Here is a 27,980-nt window from a genome sequence, read left to right on the forward strand (position 1 = left end):
TTTCCATTTTACTAGCTTAGTGATCTTGCATAATATTATTTGTTTCTCCTGAGTCCCCAATTCCTCTTTTGTAAAGTGGGATATAGAAGAGGAACAATAAGATAATATATCTAAAGTAGTATATTTTCTTCTCCTTTCCTTGCTGAGCAGAGAGTTTAGGGAGAGGAAAAAAATGTGTGTCTGTCACTTAAGAACACCAAATATGGACTTGCAGACACCAACAAATCATTTAGTACAGGGGATTAATACTGATAAAATTCAGGCATGAATTTAGTACTGCTGTGAAGGAGCAGTACCTATTATCAGTGAACTTGACTAAAAGAGTCAAGGTAAAATTACAAGGCAAGTTACTAGAACTGACCACAATGAAAAAAAAAAAAATAGAATTTCAGAGGCAAGATGCTAGAGGTTATATAAGTCATGCTCTCAGAGGACTCTACATCATAAAATCCTTCATATTAGTCATCAATCCTCTGCCCAAATTCTTAAGACAAAACAAAACAGAATTTAAAAATGAGGTGCCAATTGAATAGAAGGCCAAGTCCTTTCCGTGATGTTTAGGATCTTCAGTTATTCTTTCTCAACCTACAATATCAGGCTTATGTTCTCTTCTCTAGCAGCTCTATTCTAGTTAAACTGGATTATACTTTAGCAATGCTTCATGTCTTTCCTTTTCTACAATCTTGTTCATCAGATACCTTTGCCCTCCTTTTTCCTGGGTTCCATCTGCCATAAACCTTCCACGATTCCACCGAGAAATTACTTTTCTTTTTTTTCCCGTTTTTGAATATCTGAAGCATGTGGTATCTCTTTTATGGCAACTCTTTAACAACTTGGCATGTTGCTTGGCAATATAATCACTTGATTACAAGTTTCATCTTCATTAGATTGCACACTCCTTGAAGTTTATTTTATTTTTTGTACATAGCAGTTATTCAATATCCACTGATTGAAGATGTTTAAAAATTCCATAATAGAGAGTAATTAAATTCAGCCAAAGCAAGTTCAAGGTAAACATTTACTAAATGGGCACTGTCTTCAGCTTGGGCAGTTGGCTTTCAGGCTGCCCGTTTTCCAAGCCATTTTCCTGGCTCACTGCTAAACATGTTTCCACCAGCTTTGCTCCTTACACTGTCCAGAGGCTCTCCTACAAAAGCTGCGTGGAGACTAGCCATGAAAATTGAGCCTATAAGTGTGCAAACAATGGTGCTTCCTGCATGTGGTTTTTTCAGTCTCCTAACTGGAAAGCAGGAGAACATTTCTGTCAGTTATTAGGTGAGGGCCCAACTTCTCAAGTCTGCCTTGACCTGCAGTCTTAAATTCCCTCTCCACCTTTTCCAAGACATCTCTTTGGAATCAGTGCAGAAGCATCCTTACTGAAAGACACTACTCGTCCAATGATTATCTCCCCTTCCCCTTCTATAAGCTGAGATATGAGGGAAAACACCTTTCCAGTGTCTGGTAAGGTGCTTCTCTGCTTCTCTGAACTGCTTCTCTGAACACTTGTGTGTAAGTATTGAGTCCCTACTTTCAGTTCTTTTAGGCATATACCTAGGAGTAAAATTGCTCATCACATGGTAATTCTATTTTTAACTTTTTGGGATAGATGGTTCTTACTTTGTGTTTTAGATAACTTTTCTCTTTAGTGTACTGAGCTCCTAAACTATATTTAATATCTTTGAGCAATGGCCTTCTCTATATTATATATACATATGTGAATATATATGAATATATGAATGCACATACACATATAATGGCCTTTTGCAAGATATTTGTTCTGTAAATACCCATTTCCTATCATACACACACACACACACCCTAATCTAATAAACTGCTACTTTATTTTCACTCTTTCTACTTGTCCCACACAATACCCCATATTCTTGAATAATATTTCTCCAGCACTACAGAATCAGAGATAAAATCTGGTAAGGGGCTGAAGTGTGCTGATCTGATGTGCTGAAAATTCTCCCCAAAGCTTCTCTCTACAACAACTATAAAGTATCTTATTTACACACCGGGGCTCCAGCCAGATGCACCAGTGATGATGATAACACAAGACTATTCCATGATGATGGCAGTAGAACGGGTTCCAAAGCATTCTCCTGATCACCGGAGGCCAAATATAAGATCAATGGTTCTTCAACATGATGATAAATGTCCCCTGGTTATTTCTAGTCATGCCATTTATTAAAGGACTGTAATCAACTATTGTAACAAAATTGTACTCTAATTCATTAAGCCCTATATTTAAAATGTGAGTACTCAGATGCAGAAAAAGATCAGAGAGCATTCTTTTCTATTCTAAACGCTACAAAACAAAAGAATTTCCTTTGGTTGTGACTATGGAGGTATTCTACACAGCCCAATATAATTACTTCCCAATCTTTCCAGTTCCTTTGGGTACCTGGTGCCATTTGAGCTCTCAGTTATGTATTAAGGTCACATGCTTTCCTTCTTAAAGAAAGTAAATGTAACTTAGTATAAAAAGTGAAGTTTATGACAGTATCTCCTTCAAGTGGTTCTCCTGTCCTTATTTACAGAGAATCCACTATATCACCACGTTGTATATCTCCCAACACACTCATCCCAGTGCATCTATGCTGCAAGGCTGGCAACATTCCTTTATGTCTCTGCCTTGCTGTCAGTGACTTTGCTTGATGGTGAAGCTCTCTGTTGACTTAGCAGAAAAACTCAGGGCCAGACGCGAGCTTTGCTTGGTCCATGATTATAAAAGATAAGTTTGGAATTGCATTTTATAGAAGTCTTCATGTTCTTTAGGCATATTCTCAGAACTGGTGTCATGTCGAGACTTTTAAGATGATGCAGAATTATTTGACATATGACTTACATTTCTAGAACTTCAACTTTGATACGTAAGAAAATAGTGGTGTTTTTTGCTAAAAATGTTGACAAAAGCTAAGAAAAGTCAACATTATATAAAAAAAAAATGCTAGGATTCCTTTCCTGCAGTATATGACACTAAAATATCCTATCATCCATCTAAAAGATATTTTATTCAATGTTGGTGTCATGAGATTGCCTTTAAAATAACTACAAAAATTATGAAAAAAAAACCACTTTTTTGAAACATATGTTCAATTATAGCAATTCAAGGTTTCTATAGAAAAAGCTAAAATGTAACAATATGCAAAAAAGCATTGGCTCAATGTGCACTATGGATCATAGTTATTGAAACAGTCTGATGATATTATATTATAATCTGTAACAAATGTTCCACAATGGTGTGGTATGTTAGTGAATGGTGTTGGATGGGAATTCTACACATGTGCATGACTATTTTGTAAGTTCACAACTTCTGTAATAAAAAATGTATTTAAAAATGAATTTGCTCTTTTTCCTCCAAATTATATATAACATATAACATGTATACACACAACTGTGTAAGTGGCATACACACATATGTATATTTGGCATGTGTTGTTTTCTTTGAGAGCATCCTATAATATTCAGTATTTTATTATTTCTAAAAATTTACTTTGAAAAGATTCTCATGAATCTCCTAGAAAAGTTTTAGAAGCCTAACTTCTAATGGCAATTTCCAGAATACATTACACAGAAGGATTTGGTTACAGCAGTTTCTCAATCCTGGATGCACATTAGATTCACCTGGAGAGCTTTTAAAACTATTAAATAGCAAATTACCTGACACCTGGTACTCAATCAAACCACGGGAATTTCTTTATTTTACTTCCAGCATCTCTCCAATCCCACATTTCCCACATACCTACAGAGTATAATCTGACATCTCACTAGCTCATCAATCAGTGTACCCCAAAGTTTCCTGTAAATGTCACCACATTCCTCTCCCTCCTATTCCCACACCCAACAAGTATTCAAGACTATCCGTTCATATGCATCTCTGCCACCCAGTTCAGCCTCTCACCAATTTAATGCGTGGTTTCACTACCTCTCCTCTGGCATGATAGTCTTCCAGTTTGAACTTTCTGCCGTCCTTAAACCCACAACTGCCTACCAGAGAATCTCATCACCCCCAGTGCCTATCTAATAAAGTTCACACTTCCTAGCTTGCCAAAGCCCCCTAACATCAGGGTTATCCTTATCTACACAACTTATCTCCATTTCGCCCTTTCCTGGGTCCCTACATTCCAGCCAAACAGAACCATTCTTGGAATAAGACAGACTGTTTCAAATAGATGACTTCCCACATTCTTTCCCTATGCTGCTTTCTCTGTTAATTTCCTATAAACACATTGTCCTTTCCCATCTCCTTCTTTTCTTCATCTGAAATGTCCACCAACATGACCACCATGCTTTACCTATTGCCTTTGTCACTTGCATATTTATGGAGTGTTTTATTATTTTATTTTTATGTATGTGTGTCTACAATCAATTTTATTTTAATATAGTCTAAATACAAAGAAAATATCAAGAAAAATTTAAGTATAAGTGTTGATGCTTCTGCATTTGGATAAAGCTGATAAGTTCTTGCTACTAGTATAGCCCAGGAAACACCACCAAGGAAACCTAATATATTGGAATAGATGTTGTAGCATTTGGCCCACAGTTTGATAGCTCTCAGAGTTAACCTGAAGTTGTCAATGTTTGATACTAGATGTAAAATTTCCTTGGTTACCCTGCAACCATTAAGACTTTGTATGCATCTTATATCTAAATTTTTAAGCAGACTGTCATCTCGTAGATCCAAATCTTATGGAATAGTCTGCAGTGCTAATCTTGCAAACAAAATATCAATCTCTATCCCATTAAAACACAGTTTGATTACAGGTACAAATGCCTCTTCAACAGCACTTAAATCCTTTACTTCTTCCTATAATTACAATTTATCATAGAATGAGGTGAAAAAGTCACTTTGATCAACGTATCTTGGTGCAACACATAACGCATCAATATTGGCACCTTTTGTATGTACTCCTAATCTGTAAGAGCTGAAAGTAAAACTTTTCCTTCCAACATTTCCAATTACAGATTGTGGGAGATCCTTGCTTTCACTTAGTTCTCATACCCACTCTTGAACCAGGTTATTTAATTTTCCCAAAATTAAAATCCTGCACTGCAATTCCTCTTCCTCTTCAAAAGCCCCAAAAGTCTTCAGAGTCTTGCTTAGTTTCTAGTATGCCGTCAGTCTCCTTGGGGGCTGCTTAGCTAATAGGAGAGGTAATGCCACAGTGTTTCTGTGGTGGCTGTGGCGGCTGTGATCCCTGTATTGCAACTGGAATTGGCATTGTTTCCAGTGCCAGCACCTCCCAGTCACTCCCTGCGCCAACTGCCATTGCTGCATAATTCACTGAGGCGGGAGGGAGGGGGACCTCCCTCAGTCCCGGGTCCAACCCCACTCCCGTACCTGGTCCTGTCGCTTTAAGCACTTCTTCTCCTTCTGGAGTATTTTAATATTTTAGGGAATGCTCAGGTAATAGGTGAAATACAAATAGTCAAGGATTATTATGTGGTTTACTCCATGGCTTGACATTTTCCCTTGGTTACATCTATATTGGTAGATATATTCCTAAAATATATTATTCAAATGCCAATGGGCAGCTACTATGGTATTCTTTATAGACACTGCTATAAATATTGCCATAGTCACAAGTAATTACATCTTTCATAAGAGCTCATTGTGCAAGAGCAAGTCAAAAGTCAAAGTCAAAGCTAGAAATATCTTAACTACCTAAGGCCAATAAAAATTTAAAACCAACATTGTGCATCAAACCAAAATAACATGTCTTAACAACAACAATAAAATGTTATAGAGTTTGTTATGCTATGTGATATAGAAATTGAATTATGGCTTCCCTACGCATGGCTCATCTGTCCCTCCTATTTGAATGTATAGTTGGTGCTGGAGTTTATAGGCATACGTCCAAGAGACTGGAAGCTTTGGGCTGTCCATGTGCTAGCTGGGTCTGGCGCCTCAGAGGAGTTGCAACACCTACTCTCCAGTTCATGGGACTCATCCAGGACAACTAACGAGGAGGTAAGGAAAGACAACATCCATACCAAGGAAGTGAGAGCACCTACAACTGCAAGCAAGAGAGACCCATCCATTGGTTGTATGGAATCAAAGCCCCCTCTCATATAGAGGTGGAGTGGGCAACACCATCTCAGAATCCTCAGGATTGGGGAATGAACTATGGACTAGAGCGGGCTTACTGGTATTCTACTGTAGACTTATTGTGATTCTGGCAATGGAAGAAATTACAGCATTAATGTGTAGGCAGTGGCCACTAGAGACTCTGGGGGCAGGAAGATGGAAAAATAAGTGTAATACAGGGGCTTTTTCAGGACTTGGGAATCATCCTGAATGACATTGCAATGACAGATATAGGCCTTTTATATTTTCCCATATCATGCAGAATTGTGTGGGAGAGAGCATAAACTACAATGTGAACTATGGTCCATGCTCAGCACAATGCCCCAGGATATGTTTATCAATTGCAATGAATGTGCCACACTAATGAAGGGTGCTTATGTGGGAGGGCATGGGCAGTATGGGGAGTGCGGCAAATGGGAATCCCTATATTTTTGGTGTAACACTTATGTAATTTAAGTATCTTTTTAAAAAGAAAAAAAATCAACATAAAAAATTTTTACAATATTTTTCATTTTTTAATATCCCCAATTTTTAACTTTAGTTTTTTCTAAATTATTACACATCTTATTTCTAATGTTTAAACCTATCATTACTATTTCATTTTCCTATTAATTGAATTTTGCAATATATCAGGCTTTATTTCTGAAGAAGTTTTGGATCACAGAGGGGTTCAATTATGGCAGGGGTTCCCATTGGTGTGGGATGTCATTGATGGGGGATGCATGGGAGGGAGTTCACCTGGGTATGCATATAGGGTATATAGATACGTTCAGATGTTCATTGGGTATTGCCATAGTGGGTAGAGATTCCCATGACAAACTGAGGGAGTGCTGGGTTTCCATCCTGGAAAGCTCTGCTGCATTCCCCAATAGAATAGCAACAATCCTCCAAGTGCAGGGGCAAGGACCAGTTTAGAAGGATGGTCCAATGAGGGGCTCTTGATACTGACAACTATGCTTATGAGCCTGTTGTGCTTGAAATTTCCACTTGGCCTAGTGTTGCAGGGTACCCAAGAGTTACCTCCTGAGAGCCTCCACGTTGCTCAAATATGGCCACTCTCTAAGCCAAACTCAGCATATAAATGTATCACCTTCCTTCCAGCATGGGACATGACTCCTGGGGGTGAACCTCCCTGGTGCTGAGGGATTACTACCAAGCACTGGCTGGTGATGTAACTGGAAAAAGTTCTTGAATAAAAGGGGAAAATGGTAAAGACAAATGAGTTTACATGGCAAAGAAACTTCAAAGTGAGATGGTAGGTCATCAGAGGGGTCAAACTTATGCACATCTCAGCAGGATCTCAAAGACAGTCAAAGTAGATACTATTCTAGGTACTGGTCCTCCTGAGGGTTTCAGAGACACCCAGGTCCTACGGTCATGGCAGATGGCTCCAGAGTTTGGTGCCTTGCCAGTGGGCCCTACTTTGGAATTTGTGCTCCTGAGTGTGATGGAGTTGGACTCAGATGTGACTTCTCTACACATGCCTATTCTGTCCTTTTTATTAAACCTGTGGTTGGTGCTGGAATTGGTGTATGCCCAGGAGACTTGAATCTCTGCACTGTCCATGTGCCAGCTGGGACCTGAGCCTCAGTGGAGTTGCAGTACCTACTCTCCAGTTCATTGGACTTATCCAGGTCAGCTGACAGGGAGGTGAGGATGGACAACCACCATATCAAGGAACTGAGAATCTACAGCTATGGGCATGAGAGTCCCATCCATCAGCCATGTGGGATCGAAGCCCCCTCTCAGTTGAGAGGTGGAGTGGGCATTGCCATCCCAGGGTCCTCAAGATTGGGGAATAAAATATGGACGAGAGTGGACTTACTGGTATTCTACTATAGAATCATTGTGACTCTAGCAATGGAAGAAATTATATCATTGATGTGGAGATGGTGGCCTCTGGAGTTGCTGAAGGCAGGGAGAGGGAAAAGGAGGTGTGATATGGGAGCTTTTCAGAACTTGAAGTTGTATTGAATGATATTGCATGGACAGATGCAGGACATTATATATCCTGCCATAGCTCACTGAATGGACTGGGAGAGAGTATAAACTACAACGTAAACTATAATCCCTGCTGTGTAGCACTGCTCCAAAATGTATTCATTAAATTCAATGAATGTACCATACTAATGAAAGAAGTTGTTCATGTGGGGAAAGTGGGGGGTGTGGGGAGTGAGACATATAGGAATCTTCTATATATATTTTTAAATTTTCTCCCCCCTGCCCCTCCTCCCCCCTCCCCGTTGTCTGCTCTCTGTGTCCATTCGCTGTGTGTTCTTCTGTGTCTGTTGTATTCTCATTAGGTGGCCCCACGAACCCTCCTGCGACCTTCTGGAGTGGGAGAATGGCAATCATTCTCTTGCATCACCTTAGCTCCCTACTTCATTGTGTCTCTTCTCTATGTCTCTTTTTGTTGTGTCATCTTGCTGCATCAGCTCTCCGTGTGGGTGGTACCAGTCCTGGGTGTGTACTCCTGTATGGGGGGCACTCCTACATGGGGGGCACCCTGTGAGGGGTGGCACTCCTTGTGTGTGGCAGGACTCCACATGGGCCAGCTCACCACACAGGCCAGGAGGCCCTGGATATTGAACCCTGGACCTCCTATATGATAGGTGCAAGTTCTATCCATTAAGCCATATCCGCCTCCCTACTATATTTTTTAATGTAACATATTGTGTGATCTATGTATCTTTTAAAATTAAATAAAAATATATTTTTTAAAAATTTAAAATAATAAACTATTATTAAAAAAACAAGAAATGAATTGAATAATCAATACTGCCTAGATTGAGCCCAGATTTTTTTGTATTTTATTGTAGCTAAAAATATGCAATCTAGAGAAAATCTAGGAGGAGATGACAATGCATGGGAAGCCAGGCTATTTAAGTCAAAATCATCTCACCTCTGGCTTATATACATGGCTCTCTTGTAAAAAAAGGTGAAAAGAAAAAAAGAAAAAAAACAAAACAACCCATGACGGTTTGATTTCAACAAGCACTGTTCTCAACAGGAAGGACATTTACTACCAGATGAAGTCCTGAGTGTTTTTAGTCATTTTCTTCTGCCAGGGAGAAGGTACGTTAAAAAGACAGAGCTGTCTATTTCAGTGCACACATGCCCAGGAACATGGGTGTTATTTACTGATTAAAAGCACGTGACGGCGATTTTAAAACAGGGCTTATTCTGCCCGTCAAATTAAAGAAGCAGGAAGGTCTCTACTACAAGTGATTACTGCCTGGGCCGCAGTGTGGCCCACTGCCAGGTCAATTACGGGGGTGCCGCGGAGGAAATATGAAGACAGATTGGCTTAATTCTGAACAGAAGCATCTGTAAAATAGAAACCTGGGGACGTACTAATGTAATAGCCAATTATTTAAAAGTGTGACACAGGCCAGAGCAGCAAAATGTATTTCTATTTTGTCTTGCTATATGTAAGGGATTTCTTATTAATGAAGATGGATATATAGGACATTTTAAAAATAGCATTTACATCTTTATTTCTGGAGAAAAGCATTTCTCATAGGAATGTGAGAATTATGAAATTCTCGTTGCACCTAAAAAATTAGACATGTGGGAAAGTAGTCCTTGGAGAAAGTGACAACAATATTTCCTAAAAGTTCATGTCATTGATTTGTCAATTTTCCTATACCAAGATTGATTTCAGTATTAAATTCTCCTTGTCAATTCTCTCCTCTCTATTGTACCTACAGCTTCTTTGTCTAAAAGAAAATATACTAAGAGATCAGCAGCATTCATTTGGGGATTTATATCACAGAATACCTAAATAATAGGGATATATTTCCTTTGTTTTAGACTCCAGGAGTCTTGTGGAGACACATTAAACATCAGACATACTGAGAAAAATACAGTCTGCTTGAATCACAGCTTAATTGCTTGTGAACTAGATTCTTATATTCTTCTAATAACTGAAGAAAATCCCTGTCAACATCTCCGTGGAAACAATACCAGGCTGCTGACAATGAATTTTTCAGTTATGCTATTTTAATGGTCATTAGTAAGCTCCCAAATTAAATAGTGAAAGAAAATAAAAGACTGATGTAAAAGAAGTAAATTAAAGCCAGAATATAAGATATAATACCAACATTTCCTTCCCAACTAAAGAGTTGTTTCTCAATAAATTTTTATGGAGAATTTACATAACTTCTAAGATATCATTAATATTCATCACAACACCAATAATAAAGGTAGGCAGGAAAAGTTGCCATAAGCTGAAACAATATAAGTCAAACCCAGTTTCCCCAAATAAGTATTATAATAGCTAATATATATTATAATTTAATTACTATTTATAATATCTAATTTAATCTAATATTAACCAAATAGTCTGATACTTAACTAATTATAGGAATGAAAAGTAAACACAATATTTTATCAATATATATATTATTTATGTGGATAAGATAGTGCATTAAAATTTCTAAATGGCAAATAATTAACCAGTGACAATAAACAACCACTTTAGGTAAAAGATAGTAATTAAATCCAGAAAATTGAAAATAGGAGTTGAGACTAGAAATTCTGGACATATATCCATCTTTTATGTATGATTCTCTAAAGCTGATATGTATGTATCCAAACTGTTCATGATTTTTAAGCTATGGTAATATGTGTAAATTATAATTCAGTATGAATAGGAAGTATAGGATCGGACTCAGAAGAGGTCTTCAGAAGTCGTGAAACCAATCTTGCAACATCCCCCGCGTAACGGAGGATTTCTCCATTCATTCTTACAAATACTAAGTGTCTACTAGGTGCCAGACATCGTTCTTGGTCCTGAGCTGCAACAACGAATAAAACAGACAGAAATACTTGCCCTCACGCAGGGAGACAGACAACAAACTAGATAAACCATACAGTACGGAGATGGGGTAAAATGCAGAGAAAAAGAAAACAGCAGAGAATGTGGGCTGGGTTGGGAGGGCTATGTGTCAATTTTATATAGTACGGTGACAGGGGGACTCATTGAGAAGGTGACATTTCAACAAAGATCTAAGAGAGGTGAGAGAGTGAGCCATGCAGATAGCCCTGGAGAAGAACCATCAAGAGGGGGGTGGAACAGTGAGTACAATAGCCCTGCGCCCTTAAGGAGCACACTTGCCCTGATTGGGGAGTTGCAAGGAGGTCAGCATGCCTGCACAGGAGTGAGCAAGGGAGAGAGTGGGAGCAGAGGAGGCCCTTGGGAGTCTGGGGGTGGGGGAGCTGAGGAGGTCCCTAGGTGCCCAGCAAGAGAGTAGGAACATAGGAGGTCCCTAGAGGCCTGGGGAGAGTGGGGCAGAGGCCTCTGGGAGTCTAGGGGGAGAGTAAGAGCAGAGGCCCCTGGGAGTCTAGGGGGAGAGTGGGAGCAGAGGAGGTCCCTGAGGGGCCTACTGGGAGAGTAGGAAAGAGATAGTCGTCAGGGTTTTATGGGGAGACTCCCTAGGATTTTAGGGGGAGAGTGGGAGAGGAAGCTTAGGCTTCAAACTAGATTCTGAGTGAAGATGGGAGTGACTTGGGGGGTGGGGAGCAGTTGTTAAAGACTGTTTGTAAAGAACCACCTAGCGTGATTATTAAATGAAATCTCATAGGCCTCCCCATTAGGGGTTCTAAGTCAATAGCGCTGAGGTCAAGGAATACACATTTTTTAGTTCCCAGGCTGTTCAGCTGGGAGTAGGCCAGTATCTGAGAGTTAAGCCCCAGTATCTGCTGAGATATGCTATTAAATTGGCAAAGGGATGAACTGTGTAAGTAGTGACCATTCTGATACCATCCAGGTGTTTGATTTAACTGATGATCCCAGTGCCTTTATGGTTTGCTAACGCATTAGGCTGGTGTGTACGGTGAGCTTGTTAGAGAGAAGATCATGTCAGATACGAGCTAACAGCTGAAGTTACATCATAATACCTGGACCCACATCCCCAGTTTGTGGGAAACTACAGGACTCCACATAACAGGTACACAGGGGCAGATATTTAGTCCAATGCCCTGAAATATTTTCATTTCAGGAACTTCTTATAGGGATATTAATTGGTTCATCATCACTATTGCTTTACCGTTTCTATACATATTATATATTACAGTAACAGAAACTCTGAATATCGTATGATCCTCTGTACATTACCTTAATCAGCATACGAGCTTTAGAGCGAAACAGACCAGGGATCAAATCCTTATTTGATCACTCAGCAGCAATTTCCTTAACCTACTTCAGCCTCAGAACCTTCGTTCTTAAATGGCAGATAATATGCATCTCAGAAATTTAATCGAAACAATATAAGCAAAGCATCAGGCACATAGCATGCAGCACAGATACTATTGACTTCCCTACTGACTTGGAAGTGAACCTTGAAATCAGCTAAGTCCTCCTCCTAATGCACAGAGCACTTCCAGAAACTTCTTGACGGAGGATCATCTAAGCTCTGCTTGGACCGCTCCTGCAGTGCTGAGGTCACTCCCTTGTTGGATGTCCTAATCCTCTGATGGAAAGCTCTAGTCAACTAGAGTCTTCTAATGACCTGACAACTACCTCCACCAGGGCTGGTTCTCTGGAGTCACGTGGAGTAAACCTACTCCTCTTTCCAGGTGACAAGGCCACAATTACCAAAAGACAGTGAATCAGCATGTCCTTGTCAGTCGTTCTCTAAATTAAGCACTTGTTTTTGTGTGTCCTTTAAAATGCAGACCCCAGGACCAGGGATGAAGTCCAGATTGACATATTAAGCAAAGAGTACAATGGGACCACTGCATGTCACGGTGAGGAACGTCTACTTTTATACTTCAAGTCTTCTTGTGCTCACCTTCATGGCTTAGCCCCGTGCAGTCACAGTCAGCAAACCCTCCCCTAGTCCTACCCGACAGCAATGCTCAGACCTTTCCTTCTCCCTCTTCCCTCTAAGACCCTGGCTCTGCTTCTGCCCAATCTCCTAAGGACCTCCTTCCCCCAGCCTAGCCCCAAACCTAGGTGGCCCGTCCTTCTCAGTTTTGCACCTCCTCAATCAGCTCAGCAAACTGGAAGCACAATTCTCAGATGCAGTCCTCATTAAGAGGTAAGGGAAAAGAGGAGAATACAATACTTGTAAATTTTTGGCCCCTGTCATACTTTAATTAAATCAGCCTGTGATGGTTAGGCTATTGTGTCAACTCAGCCAGGTAACTGTGTTCAGTTGTTTGGTCAAGCAAGCACTGGGCTAACTGTACTACAAGGGCATTTATGGACTTTAGTCACCATTGACTTTACTGCAGTGGTGAATCATAGCTAGCTGGTTATAATTACATCAATCAGGGAGATTCCCATCAGCAATGAGTGCTGCTTAACCCAATCAGCTGAATGCCTTAAAAGGGGAAGTGATTCCAGCATTGAGAGAGAATTTCCCAGCTCGCCTTTGGACAGCCAATATCTCTCAGAACTTGTCAAGAACCTTCACTGGAATCTCATTGCAGTCCCTGGTTGCAGCCTGCCTGTGGAACCTGGACTTGTGTATCCCCACAGCTGTATGAGAAACTCTAATAGAACTGCATACTATTGACAGATATCTCTTGTTGATTCTGTTTCCCTAGAGAATCCTGACTAATATACAGCCCAAGACTATTGTGATAGGCCAATGTGTCAGCTTGGCTAGGTAATGGTATCTAGTTGTATGGTCAAACCAGCACTGAGCTAGCAGTAACACAAGGACATTGCATGGACTTTAATTATCAGTGAGTTGACTGCACAGATGGCTAATTATATCTACAATCAACTGAGGAGATTGCCATCAGCAGTGAGTGACGTCTCAACCAATCAGTTGAAGGCCTGAAAAGGAGAAGTGATTTCATCATTCAGGGAGAGAACTCCCATCTCTACTTCAGACAGCCAGCATCTCCTGCGGAACTCGAGGTCCTTCACTGGAGCCTTTGGTTTACAGCCCACTCTACGGAATTTGGGCTTATGCATTCCCACGGTCGCATGAGAGAATTTTATAAAATCTCATACGATTTACAGATATCACCTGTAGGTTCTGTTTCCCTAGAGAACCCTGACTAATGCAACTATCATGACACCTCCACTTCACACAACTGTACTACACGGACAATGTGGTCAACCTGAAGTCCTAGAACTTCTGTTATCTTCACTTCTGTCCTGGTGGACATCCTCAATCCCATCACTGAACACTTACATGTTTTTAAAGGCTAAAAACACATCTTTAATTTCACCCCTGGAATGTTCAATTTCAGTTTTATCCTATTGTTTAGTTTGACCACAATTTTTTTTATTTTGGATTCTGTTGTCTTTAGTATTAGCTCTCATTTCCAGATTTGTGCCTTCTGTAAATGTGATAATCCTGGCTTCTATGTCTTTATATGAATCATGGACAAAAATGGTGAGATGAAACTGACCAAGGAAAAAACCTTTTGGTATATTCATAAATAATAGGTGCATATGAAATATGTAGTCAATAATGGATACATAACCATCTAAGTATACACATAATGAAAAAAGAATACCACCCTATGGACAAAAATACCAGGTAATGTCATTGGTTTGACTGTCATCATCTATACTATGCACAGCATCAGATAACTCAAGAACCTAGGAATGCAAATAGCATAGAATTAAACAGATATTCCAAGTTATTTGAATGGGGCAGCAAGGAGAGTACATATTTTATATGATTTAATCAACATTATAAGTTAGTCTAATTATAGAGTAGGGTAAACTAGAAAAGCTTTGTTTGAAAGCACACACTTACTTACAACAGATGCAAAACAAGTATTAAAACTCCAGCCATCTCAGTGTCATTCATTTCCTTTGTCCTATAATTAGTGATCTAACACTTTTCTTTGTTGTTATCTTGCTTTTAACGTATCTGAAAAACATTTTCTCCTGTGCTAACTCAAATTCATTTTGCCATTTGGATTTTCCCTGCATTCCAGTGCCAGACTAAGTTTTCTAGAAGAGATACTTTGTCTTGGTTTCTGTGGACTGCTAGGATCAGAGTTTGCTTCATTTCTCTAAAAGACAAAGATAATGGACTGGAATTTTAAGAGGCCCAAAGAAGTAATTTGCCAGAGCAGCACATCACATTCCTAAAGGCTGGTTAGACAGTGTGGATCCTTTTCTCCTCACCTTCCAAGCTGCTGCTGCCCAAACTGAGCATTTGCTTCTGAATTCTCCAGGTCATGTGTCACACCAAGCAAGATTAATGACCTCTAAAACTTTTGCTCAATAATAAAATGATGACTTTCCATATTTCTTAACAAAACTGGCAATAGTTTGTTTGCATTTCTGGTCATCTATCTGCTCTATATTCATTTTCAAGTTGGTGATGCTTCAGTTAGGCTGAGGGGATCATGGTGCCATTCCCAGAAATAGGGAAGTCTTGAGAAATAGCAGGGGTTGCTTTGGAAGAGGGAGGGTACTAAGAGTTCTGAGTTTGAGGAGCCTATTAGATATTCCAGATGGAGCTAAAGATAAGGAGTTGAGGGAACAGACTTTGGCCCAGTGGTTAGGGCGTCCGTCTACCATATGGGAGGTCCGCGGTTCAAACCCCGGGCCTCCTCGACCCGTGTGGAGCTGGCCATGCGCAGTGCTGATGAGCGCAAGGAGTGCCGTGCCACGCAAGGGTGTCCCCCGCGTGGGGGAGCCCCCACGCGCAAGGAGTGCGCCCGTGAGGAAAGCCGCCCAGTGTGAAAAGAAAGTGCAGCCTGCCCAGGAATGGCGCCGCCCACACTTCCTGTGCCGCTGACAACAACAGAAGCGGACAAAGAAACAAAAGCAGACAAAGAAACAAGACGCAACAAATAGACACCAAGAACAGACAACCAGGGGAGGGGGGGACATTAAAATAAATAAATAAATCTTTAAAAAAAAAAAAAAAAAGATAAGGAGTTGAATGAATGAATCCGGAGCTCATAAGAAGATTGGTGCTATAGATATAAATGGGGGAATCCATATATTTAAAGATATGGGATGAGATGAGATCACCTTGGGAGAGGGTACAGTAGAATAGGAACTGAGTCCTGGGGTTTTTCCAACATTGAGAGGTTAGTTGAGTAGAAGGAAATGCAGAAGAGTAGGAAATAAGGCTAGTACTATATATAGTTCTCTAAGTTCTTCATGTGTATTAACTATTTCAACTCTTGAAACAATCCATTGTTATTTCATTTCACTTATAACCAACTGAGTCTCAGGAAGATTAGAAAGTTCACCCATAGTGACATAGGTAGGTTCCAAACCCATGTCATCTGGTTTTAGCCAGGAAGCTTTAAAGCCACCACCTCCTGGAAAGAAGAGGAGGCACTAGTAACAGAGGAGAAAAACAGGAAAACATGGTGCCCTAGAAACTTAGAAGATGTTGTCAAAAAGAAAAGAGGAGCAAGTGAATACTACTAAGAGGCCCAGTGAGATCAAGACAGATAATTGACTGTCATCCATCTCCCTTACATAAATGCAATACTAATACACATGGTTATTATGTGACATTGTGACTTACAAAATAATTCCTCAAAATTCTCTACAACTCAATTTTTTTCATGGATATATGCATATATACATATACATATATACACACATATATACCCATTTTCCCATTGGGTATTTGTTTATTTGTATTAAAAGTGTGTTTGATGGAAGAATCATATTGTAGCAGTTTGATATAATTGATGAATTCCAAAAAGAAATATTGGATTATGCTTGTAATCTGATCTGTACCTGGGCATGACTGAGTTATGATTAGGGCATTGAGTATGCACCCCTTGGTGGGTGGGGACTCACAGATAAAAGGCATGGTGAAAACAGAGTTGGGGGTTTCTGATATTGGAGTTTGATGCTGAAGACTTAAGCTGGAGCCCCAGGGAAAGAGACAGAGCAGTAGCCTGATGGTCTATAGCTGACCTTGTGGAGGAAACAAGAAGAGCTTAGCTCAGAGGAACCCAGAAAGTCTGAACCCTCACAGACATTAGCAGCCACCTTGCTCCAACATGTGGAAATAGACTCTGGTGAGGGAAGTAACTTATGCTTTATAGTCTGGTACCTGTAAGCTCCTAGCCCAAATAAATACCCTTTTAACATCCAGATTTCTGGTGTTTTGCATTAGCACCCCTTTGGCTGACTAAAACACATATTAAACCTGTTTCTTAAATATGTAGAAGTTATTTCAGGTAATAATTATGTTTATTTCATTCTAATGTAAGAATTAAAAAATATATAATTATATCTAATACTCAGTATAAGGGAAGGTAATTTATGGCAGATGACACTGACATAATTCACTTTGAATCAATTACAGATTATAAAAATTTGTCTTCATCAACTTTTTAAACATGTTTGATAAGAATAACCTACCAAAAGATAAATTAATAGAGAAAAAAGAATCTAAGAGTTTCACTTCAGAACTGGTCATTGGAAGAATAGCAGAGGTGGGCAGATAATAAATGAATATGGTGCTTTAAGCCTTAAGAATTTAAGATATATAACAGATGAGTTAGTTCCGGGTTGTTATTAGAGGTTAGAAGGAACATTTTCCATGTGTTCCTACCAAGGGGCTTGCTATTCAATTATTGCTCAGCGTTTTGGGTGTTTGGATATGACAAATGCCAAACATAGACCAATCAAAACATTCAAGAGACAGCATATGCTGAAATTTCCCAGATGGTAAAGTTCAATCAGGAACTCTAAGTAAAATGATTCTTACCTATTATATTTCTGATATCCATCATTAAGGAATTCTACTATCTTGTTCAAAGAATTAGACCAAACCAAAAGAACAAAACAGACTACAAGAAAATTATGATAAATCCCCACCTTTTAAAAATAATTCATTTTATATACCAAAAGTTTTCTATGCTGGCAGCATTTATAGAGGGCACTGCAGGGTTTACTAGATTTTTATAATGCTACAACCACATTTTATCAGAGATGAAAAATAATATTTTACATTGATATAGTTCTTCATACTATTTATGTCAAAAGACTTTCAGAACTATTACCTAACTAGATATTTACAAGAATTCTCTAGTTGGAGTAGACAGGAATTATTACTCCCATGTAATATGAGATCATGGAAGTCCAGAGAAATTAAGTGGCATTCCCAAAATCAAAGTTATTCAAGGGCCAAAGTCACAGTTACTCAAAGGATTAGATAAGAACTAGTTTGAACTCTACACCTAGATTTCTCTAACCATTTCTAATTAGGCTTACAAGGATTGAAATATCATCAACCTACCTGCTCTGATTGGGAGGTCCTATTGACTGTTTGACTGATGGTTACTTTAACACTCAGAAAAAATATAAATGCATATTTTAGGTCTCTGCCTGTAATCCCAGAGAGGGAATCATATCTTCATATCAAAAACAAAGATGCATCTTAAAACTGGACCCAAGAACATGAAACCCCCTAATTAAGGATATAATCCCATTTATACTTGTAGAAACCACTAACATTCAAATAATGCTTCATTTCTATTGTAGTCTACTTAGGTAGATTCTAATACAATCCATGGAAACAACTTATTACAATTGTCGATTTCCTTCTGAAGGATGCCCTTCCTATTTAAGCTAAAAGACATTCTAATTTGAAGGCTGGCTGAGATGTGGAGGTAATGAGTTCAAGTGCAAATTTCTTTATGAATGGGAATGAAAATGACTCAAAATTTCAAAAAGACCAAGAGCTATTTCATGTGGGAATCATTTCAAGTTAAATGATATAAGATTTGAAAACTTATATTTGGTAAATTGCTCTCAGGTGCATTTCACCAACGTTCTCACTCCACTAGTCTTCTAAGACAGGAAATGATATTTTGACAAAAAGTGGGTGATTTTATGTCCTTTGAGATAAAGAGATTTCCCATCAAATCACTCCATATGAAATTTTTATGAAATATATTTTGAGAAATAGAAAAAAAAAAGTGTAAGCCTGTATTGGTTATCAACTCCCAGATTTTTTTATAATTATGACAATAATACTCTCAACATGTTATCTCTGGAAGAACTGATGTGTTCAGATAATCTTGTATTTATTTACTTAATTTTAATTAATGACCACCAGTTTCTACACGTGTGCAAAGATGAGTAAAACCTGAGCCCTGCCCTTGAGGAGATAGCCTACCTAGAAAGGCAGAGGATAAAATGAATAATAAATGTGGTAATTTCTATGCTAGGAATTAATATAAAAAATAAAGGAGCACAGAAGATGGTGAGACTATACTTGTCAGCTGTTTCACATAAGTGGTAAAATTTTGGTTGTTGGTTTCCAATAAAAACATCTTCACAAATGAAAAATAAAGATTAATTCATAGGTAGGTTAAGGCTAGCTCAAATGATCTAGGTAGTACACAGATAAAATAAGACTATCATACTATATAATATGTAGTTTAAGGTCAAAGAAATTATAAAATAATTTCACAATAAGTTCAGTTTTAAAGTGGAATAAGGGAGCAGATGTAGTTTAAGTGGTTGACTGCCTGCTTCCCATGTATGAGGTTCTGGGTTCAAACCCTGGCACCTCATAAAAACAAAACAAATGAAAAAGCAGATGTGGCTCGAGAAGTTGAGCACCTGCCTCCCACATGGGAGGTTCCAGGTTTGGTTAACAGTGTCTCCTAAAGCAAAAACAAAATAGATAGTGAGCAGAAAATGAGCAAAAACAACAAGCAGACAGTAAGAGTAAACAATGAGAAAAAAAAACCAATGAGCAAAAAAACAACAAGCAAACAGATGAAGGAGCCATCTCAGGAGGTGGGAGAAGTATAAAAACAAAAACAAAACCCAACTCTCATTGGAGAGCAGCTGTAACTCAGTGGTTGAATGCCTGCTTCCCATGTATAAGGTCCTGGGTTCAATTCCTGGTACTGCCTTAAAAAAAAAAAAAAGTAGAATAAAGCCTGTCTCAAGTTGGATTCCCTAGAAGAAAATACTAAGATGGAGTCACATGAAAGTGACTTATGAGGACATATTCCTGGAAGAATGAATAGGGAGTTGTGGAGTGGGATAGAGAAAGGAAGTAAGGCAAAAAGGATGGGATACCAGCCACACGCTTGAAGAGTATAACTTTGACTCATTCCCACAGGGGAGCTATGATGATCCTCTTCAAAGTTGCCCTGATTGGGGAAGGGAGAAGGGTTTGAAACAGGGAGGAAGAATGGGGGTAAAAAGTAGGTGGGTACCCCATATTTGTCACACATTGGTTAAAGACTGGGTAAATTCCCAGGCCTATCTGGGTTCTCCTACATGGTAAAGATTCTGAGCAGCATAAAAGCATTTGCTACAGGGCCAACTCCAGGAGAATTCATTCTAGAATTCATTAACATCTAAGTATGTGTTGGGTCTTAAACAGAAGGCTTCAAATCTCTGCTGGATATGCAATAATATCAAACCATATCCAAGTTCTTAAAAGATAGGTAAAGGAGATATGGGTTTCAGAAGTTTTCTAGAGACCCAAAACACATTCAAGCATGGCATGGCATGTGAGTGCCATGTCAGGCAGCCAAATGGAATAGCATGTGATGATGGAATTGACTTCAAACCTTGTCCTACAGGTAGAATACCTATGGTTAGGGCAGCCGTTGGTTGCCTGGCCTCGTCTCATGCCTCATTCTCACCCTCAAGGCAAATCCCTAAGACTAGAATTGATTGGATACCTTATGGGACCAAGAGTGCTCCCAAGATCCCTTGTGGATATAATTTCAAGACCCTTCTTCCCACCTCCCTCAATGATCTGATGCTTTTAACAGGCATTTTTAGTAAAGATTCCCCTCTTCAAAGGAATTCACAAGGCACACATACAGGTGTGAGTCTATTAAGAGTCAGGTTGGCCAGATGAAATAGTCCGAGGAGCATATTTGATACAGAAAATATTCTTGGGAAGACAAATTGTGAAACTATATAATAATTCTGCAAGGTATAAATAGCACTTATCAGTCCAGTGTCTGAAAACAGTATCTGATTTCCAGTCTATAATAAGCTAAGTGGAATTTAGGGAAATTCCTTAAAGTATTAAAACCATAAAATAAGAGCTATAAAGGAATATCATGAGCAAAAGAAGAGAGGGAAACAATTGTTTTTTCTAAGTATATACTTATTCAGAGTTGATTTAAGAAAATGTCATTTATTGTTCCATCTGATTATAAAAATAACTCCTCATTGCAGAAAATTGGCCACCTAATCTTGGTTTTTCTATTTATTTTTTATTGAAGTATGATATTATACCAGAAAGTATACTACTCAGAAGTATATGGCTCAATTTTTGCAAAGTAAAGACATCTGTGACTTAGTTTTTGTTGCTAGCCATGCAAGTTCATGTTTAAGCTCTTGGCTACTTATTGCAAAATGTATTTGTGAGTTACTTGAAGAAAGGGACCATTTTTTGTTATTTTCCACAATTACTGATTATTTCATTTGTTGTGGAGATTGACGAATTAGTTATTCACTAATATGACAATTAATTAACTAAATTAACACGTGCTTGACATCAGGTGTATAGTGGTGGAACTCAGCATCCAGTGGAAGACACAGATACTATAAAGGCAAGTTTGCAAATTAATAATTATGAACTATGAAATTCTATGAAGGAAATTAAAATGATGCTGTGGTCAAGAAAAAACAGGCTATCCTATCTAGAAAGAGTTGTTAAAGAAGTAAATCAGGGGTGAGAGTTTTAAGGGAACTTGACAAGAAAGAACCCAGCCATAGGAAGAGAGGAGAAAAAAAGAACATCCCAGACAAAAGGGACAGCAGGAATAAGGGTGTATTAGCCAAAGGAGTGCTGATGCAAAGTACAAGAAACCTACTGGCTTTTATAAAAGGTATTTATTTGGGTAAACTTCACATTTACAAGGCCCTAAAAAGTCCAACTCAAGGTTGCTTTCTCACTGAAGTCAGTTGCCACATGTTGAAGCAAGATGGTCACTGATCTCTGCCTGGTTTCACCTTTCCCTCTGGGCTTCCAGTCTGCTCTCTCTCCTGGTTAGGGTTCGCCCCTCAGGGCTTCCTGTATCAGTCCTGGCTCTCTTCCCAAGTTCAACTGTAAGCTGTCAGGCAAATGGTCCGTTTCTCCCTGGGGCCCCAGGATCAAACATGACAGAGCTCTCTCTCTTCTGGCATCTTCTTGAATAAGTGTCCATTTATACTGGCCCACCAAGGGGGCAGGGACTCAAGCTGAGTTACGCCTTACTGGCGGTCAAATCAAAGTCCTATCTTAACAGGATCCCTCATATTAATCCAATGTAATCAAAGGGCATCGCACCCAGAAGAATAGATTAGTTTATAAACATAAATTTCTCTTTTCGGTATTCAGAAATAATCTCAAACGGTCATAAAGGGGCCTAGAGACCCAGACTTGACTTGTTCCACCAACTGAAATCAAGCCTGATTTGGCTGTAGTGAGCACAGGCAAGCTTGGAGAAGACAGCCAGAGGCCAGGCCGTGCATGGCAATGTGGGTCAAGGAAAGGATTTAAATCAGAGTCTAAGTGCAATGTAGGGCTAATAAAACCTCTTAAGCAGGGAATTGAAGGGATCCAATTTATGATTTAATAAGATTACTTTGACAGCTCTTCGTGGATGGCAAGAGAAAAAGCAAGAAAGCAGTGAGCAGGTTATCGTAGTAACACAGGCAATACAAGATACGCTATGGAGGTCAATCAGCCCTTTGGATGGATGTGGGGATGTGGAATTGGGCAAGGGTCAAAACTCAATCAGGTTTTACTTATTTGGCATTAGGTAGAACAAGGCATCATTTACTGAAATGGAGAAGATTTGTGGAGAAATATGTTTCTACAGGGAAGAAGCTGTTTGGGACACATTAAGTTTGAGATGTTTGCAATACATCCACATGGAGTTGTCAGGTAAGTAATTTGGATAAATGAGACAGGAGCACTGAGGGGAGATCCATGCTGGAGATATAAATTTGGGAGTTATTAGCATATAGATGGTTTCTAAAGTCATGGGAACATAAAGAAAAGAAAAAAGAGGACCCAGTGCCAAGCTGTGAGGAACTTCAGTGTTTAGAAGTTCATCGGATTTGAGCCAGAAAAGGAAGCTAAGCATAAGGGGCCATAGAGGTAGAAGGAAAAACCAGATCTTTCAGAAGCCAAGAAAGGAGACTATTTCAACAAGATGATCAACAGAGACATGCTAGTGAGAGGTTCAGCGAGATAAGAAGAGAGAAACATTTAACTGGGCTTGGCAGCATCAGAAGCCACTGGTGACCTTGTCAGGAGTCTCGAGGGAGTGAAGAGAAAATGAGAAGCAAGAAATGGGGCAAGAGGTAGAGAACTGAGTATGGTCAAGGTCATATTTTTAAAAAGTGGATGCTACTATAATATGATTAAAGTACATGGGAAAACAGAGAGAGTGATTTATTCATGAGTCATGTGGATAAGTGAAGGAATAGTGTCTTTGAACGGCAAAAAAAAAAAAAAAGAATTCCAGAGCAGATGTAAATGGGTTGGCAACAGAGGGCAGGAGAGAGATGCATCTCATGAAGCAAGTGGAAAGAAGCAGTGAGTGTTCTCTGTCATTGTCTTAAATCTCAATGAAGTAAAGGCAAAGCAACTGGCTAAAAGGAAAAGATAGTGGAAGGATGGGAGAAGTGTGAAGCCTGAGAATCAAAGAAAAGGTATAAAATAGCACTTAGCAGAAAGCATGAGCTCACATTGACTTAAAAATCCTGGTAATACTAATAAGTAGAGAGCCCGACCTAAAGTGTCCTCTACCAAAATGTGGTTTACTCCAAAAGCAGCTTAAAGCCTCATGGAAACAGTAACAGAAAAGATAAATCACCAGAGTCATTTAAAGTTATGAATTTATTAGTTGGTACCATAAAAAAAAAAGGACAGCAGAAAGAAAGAGAATAAAATGATGAACTACAGAACTAAAGATGGATAAAGACAGAAGCTAAAGACAGGAAGAGCTACAGATGAGTAAGAAAGTGATGGGTTAATGGATGAGTGTCTTTGAGGTTAAAATAATTGCTTCTGTGAAGGGATAACTGAGCAAAAGTTCTGTAAGCAGAAGAGCTGTTGTCAGAGCAAAGAATGCTCAATTTTGTCATTTTGGAGGCAGAGCAGTTTTGGCTGATGACAAAATCTAGTCTGATCTTGTCACCCTGAGGGTGTGTGATTAAAATAGAGTAGAAGAAAAGTTGACTGAAGTTGAGGAGATCAAGTAATTTGAGACTGAGGATACAGAGTAGATTGTTCATATAAGTGAAGAATTCCCAAGAAATTGGACAGAAGTGGGAGCAGAAAAGATGGGAAGAGGTAATAAAATCTCAAGTGACTGGGAGACAGGGTTAGGGGGTGGAATAAGAAGATTAGTTGATGATAGCAGCAATATGGGGGAGAGCTTAGTAGAGTCAAATGGAGTGAACTTCAGGAGTTTATAGAAGTGGGACCGGAGTAAAAATCTGCTTGGATTAGTGAAGAAACTGTACCAAGACCTCACGCCCTCACTCTGAGGTGTGCCTGTGTGAGTTTAAATAGCCTCCCCTTGAGAAGGATTCATGAGAAATGAAAAGGCCAGGCTATAGTAGGTATGTTCTGAAATGAGGTTGGGAATTTCATAATGGAATTAGCTGATGATGGAAAAAGAATTCCCAAAGCAAAATGAATGGGTTATGGAGGGAAATGATGGTATACAATTATCTGGGGACAATTTTAAAAAGGAGGAATTCTCAGCTATACCTGGATGGGCCAGATATTGAATCTCCAACTGAAGAGTCATTTATTTGGTTCCTTTTATATGCAAGGAAATGTGCTTTTAAAAGCTTTTTTAGACAGAAGCAGCAAAGAACCGAGTAGCAAAGGCACATAGGCCCACATAAGCTCAATATATGGCCATAATGCAATAGCTGATCCTTTACAAAAGTCAACAAAGGCTGTGGTGGTATGTAACCCAGAAAAATGTTCTTGAATCTAATCATTTCCTGTGGGTGTGAACCCACTCTTAGTAGGATCTTTTCATGAGGCAACTTTAAGTTAAGGTGTGACCCACCTCAACCAGTATAGGAGTTAATTCTATGACTGGAGTCCTTTATAAACAGAATGAATTCAAACATAAAAGAGAGAAAGCCACAGAAGCAAGAAGCTGAAATCAACGAAACTCAGAAGAGAAGGGAAAAACGAACAAATACTGCCATGTGCCTTGCCATGTGACAAGAGAAGTCTAGTATCACCAGCCTCGGGTCTCTGCGTAGAAAGCAGAACCTTGATGATGCCTAGATTTGGACATTTTTCCAGTCTAAAAACCATGAGCAAAGGGAGCAGGTATGGCTCAAGTGGATGAGCTCCTGCCTCCCACATGGGATGTCCCGGGTTCGTTCCTGGAGCCTTCTGAAAAAACAAAAACAAACAAGCAAAACAATTGAAAAAACTAACTCAGGGAAGCCAAGGTGGCTCAGTGGTTGAGCACTGGCTTCCCACATACAAGGTTCCAGTTTCAATCTATGGCCCCCAGTACCTCAACAACAACAACAACAACAAAATAAAAAACAAAAAATAAAGTAAGAGCAAATAAATTCCCATTGTTTATCCCAACCCATTTCATGGTATTTGCTTTAAGCAGTCTAGGAAACTAAAACAATGGCTACTGATACTAATTTAGGAAGGAATCAAAATGGCCTCTACAGTAATATAAAATAGATATTTTAAAAGAATTCTGATGCTCATTATTTTAAAGTATATAAATAAAATTGAAACATTTATAACCCAACCACTACAATATTCTCTAAACCAAGACTTTACTGAGGTGAGAAATTTAAAGACCCCAGTTTTTCAAGTAATTCATTGATCAAATCCTTCCCTAATGAAAACCGGAGAAAAATTTACACTAATTAACTGGGTTAAGAAAAACTGTTAAATATTATTCAATTATAAACCTTCTTATCCACTAGCTTTTCACTGGTAATAGGTGTCAACTACATTTAATAAACCCATTGTTGCTGTGATAATGTACTACTTTGTTTTTCCAAATGTACTCAAGATATGTCATCTTTCTACAAATGATGGCAGTGTCACATGATTAGGTGAAAACATGAGAAAACAAAAATTTAAACAATGTTTTACCTATAAATATTACCTTGTTGAAATTTCTTAAAATCAGTTTCTGAAAACTGAATTCAAAAATAAACCTAAACAAAAACTCAATGAACTATTATTTCAGGGTAAGCCAAAAAGATTAGTCTAATAAGAATTCTGAGTTTTTATGAAAAATGCTTCTTAGTTATAAAAAGGGAGGTTATTTAATTTTAGTCCATGGATGCATAGTTTACAACTGAAAAAAAGTCAAAGCTAAGAAAGGTGTTTAAGTAATACAAATCAACATTTGCATTACGTAGTTATTAGTAATAATAATAATAATAAATAGGTGAGGTTCACTTCCCATAAGATGGCAAACCAAACCAAATTCTTAGCATCCCTCCCTGAATATAACATTAAAAATACCATAGAACTGATAAGAGATTAACGAATTAAAAAGAAATATGAGAAAACTTTGACGAGACATAATTTGGTTACATGAGAAGGGCATGGCAGCTTTAGCAAGAGGGGACCAAACAATGCAGGAAGTGACTGAACACTTTCCTGCAGAGCTTTTTACTTAGAGCACTCTTTTCTATTCCCAACACTGCCCTGGAGAGAGCACTGTTTGCCTAGGAATCTCTTTGAGGAAAGAAAACAATTGACAGCCAATTGTTAGTTGGTGGGGCAAGGCCAATGGCACAAGAGCACAAATGACTTCCGTTAGGAGCAGATAACAAGTAGAGGCAGATAGTTCAAGCCATGAACTTTAACAAAGTGATGAAAATAAAGCAAATAAGGGAAGATAGTGTCCCATTAAAGACATCTTCAATGATACAAAATAGAATCCAACAAGTCACACATGATACACAGGTGAGGGTTTGGAAAAGATCACAAAAGGAATGAGATTGACAACCTTAGCAAGAAAACAGAAGGGCAAAATAAACATCAATATGAATGATATTAAATTAGGAGTAAATACCAGAAAATACATAATTTTAAACCACTGGAATGAAATATCAATCTAGGTAAGAAAGGGAAAAAAAGAAGCAAAGGCAACTGAAATAGAAAACATGAAAGTGGCAGAAATATGTTTTAACCTAACAGTAATTAAAATAAATATAAATACATTTAACACATTGATCACAGCAGAGACTCAGTAATAAAAAAGAAATAAAGAAAAGATCTTGAAATATTTATCCACAACAGATGCATTTAAAACAAAAAGGGTTAAAAATTATGGAGTAGAAAAAGGCTAATATGAATTGTAATAAAAAAATCTAGGGTAGGAATTTTCATCTCAGAGAAGATAAAATTTAAGTTCAAAAATATCAAATGGGTCAAAGATGGTTTGATATACCTGATGCAGGTGGCTTGATTGAATGGATAAAGAGTAATTAAAAAAAAAATCATGTGCAAACATGTAGTTATATAGCTTTCAAAATATATATGTATACATTGATATATATATTATTTATGCATAAAGAAAAACTTACAGAACTGTATAGATAAAGAGGAAAAAAATAACCAGCAATTATAGATGAACATTTAAAGAAATTCCTCTATGATGCTGGTAGATCAAAAGGCCCAAAAAACTAAGAAAAGATATGGAATATATAATGTATAATCCCTTTCCCTTGAACTTGAGCTGGCCTATCTTCTTGCTTCTGTCAACAGAATGTAACAATGGTGATGCAATGTCAATTCTGTGATTTGGCTATTTAAGAAGTGACCTTCCATTTTGCTGGCAGACTCTCCCTTGCTGGTATGATGAAACAAGTTGCCCTGGTGGAAAGGCCCACATGCCAAGGAATGGAGGGCAGCCACATGCCAAGGAACTGAGGTTCTCAGTCCAATCACGCACACGGAACTAAAACCTGCCAGGAGCCAACCAACAA

At 38.6% G+C, this 27,980-nt stretch overlaps 1 protein-coding gene and 1 pseudogene across 4 annotated transcripts in view; both read right to left on the reverse strand.

Moving 5' to 3' along the window:
• PRKN (parkin RBR E3 ubiquitin protein ligase) overlaps positions 1-27,980 on the reverse strand; it is a 1,534,725-nt gene that overhangs the window by 1,335,435 nt on the left and 171,310 nt on the right. The gene's annotated exons all lie outside the window — the stretch shown is intronic.
• On the reverse strand, positions 3,586-5,473 carry LOC105746844 (poly(A) polymerase alpha pseudogene; annotated as a pseudogene).

The sequence above is a fragment of the Dasypus novemcinctus genome, chromosome 28 (assembly GCF_030445035.2).
Source record: "Dasypus novemcinctus isolate mDasNov1 chromosome 28, mDasNov1.1.hap2, whole genome shotgun sequence".
Taxonomy (NCBI): Eukaryota; Metazoa; Chordata; class Mammalia; order Cingulata; family Dasypodidae; genus Dasypus; species Dasypus novemcinctus.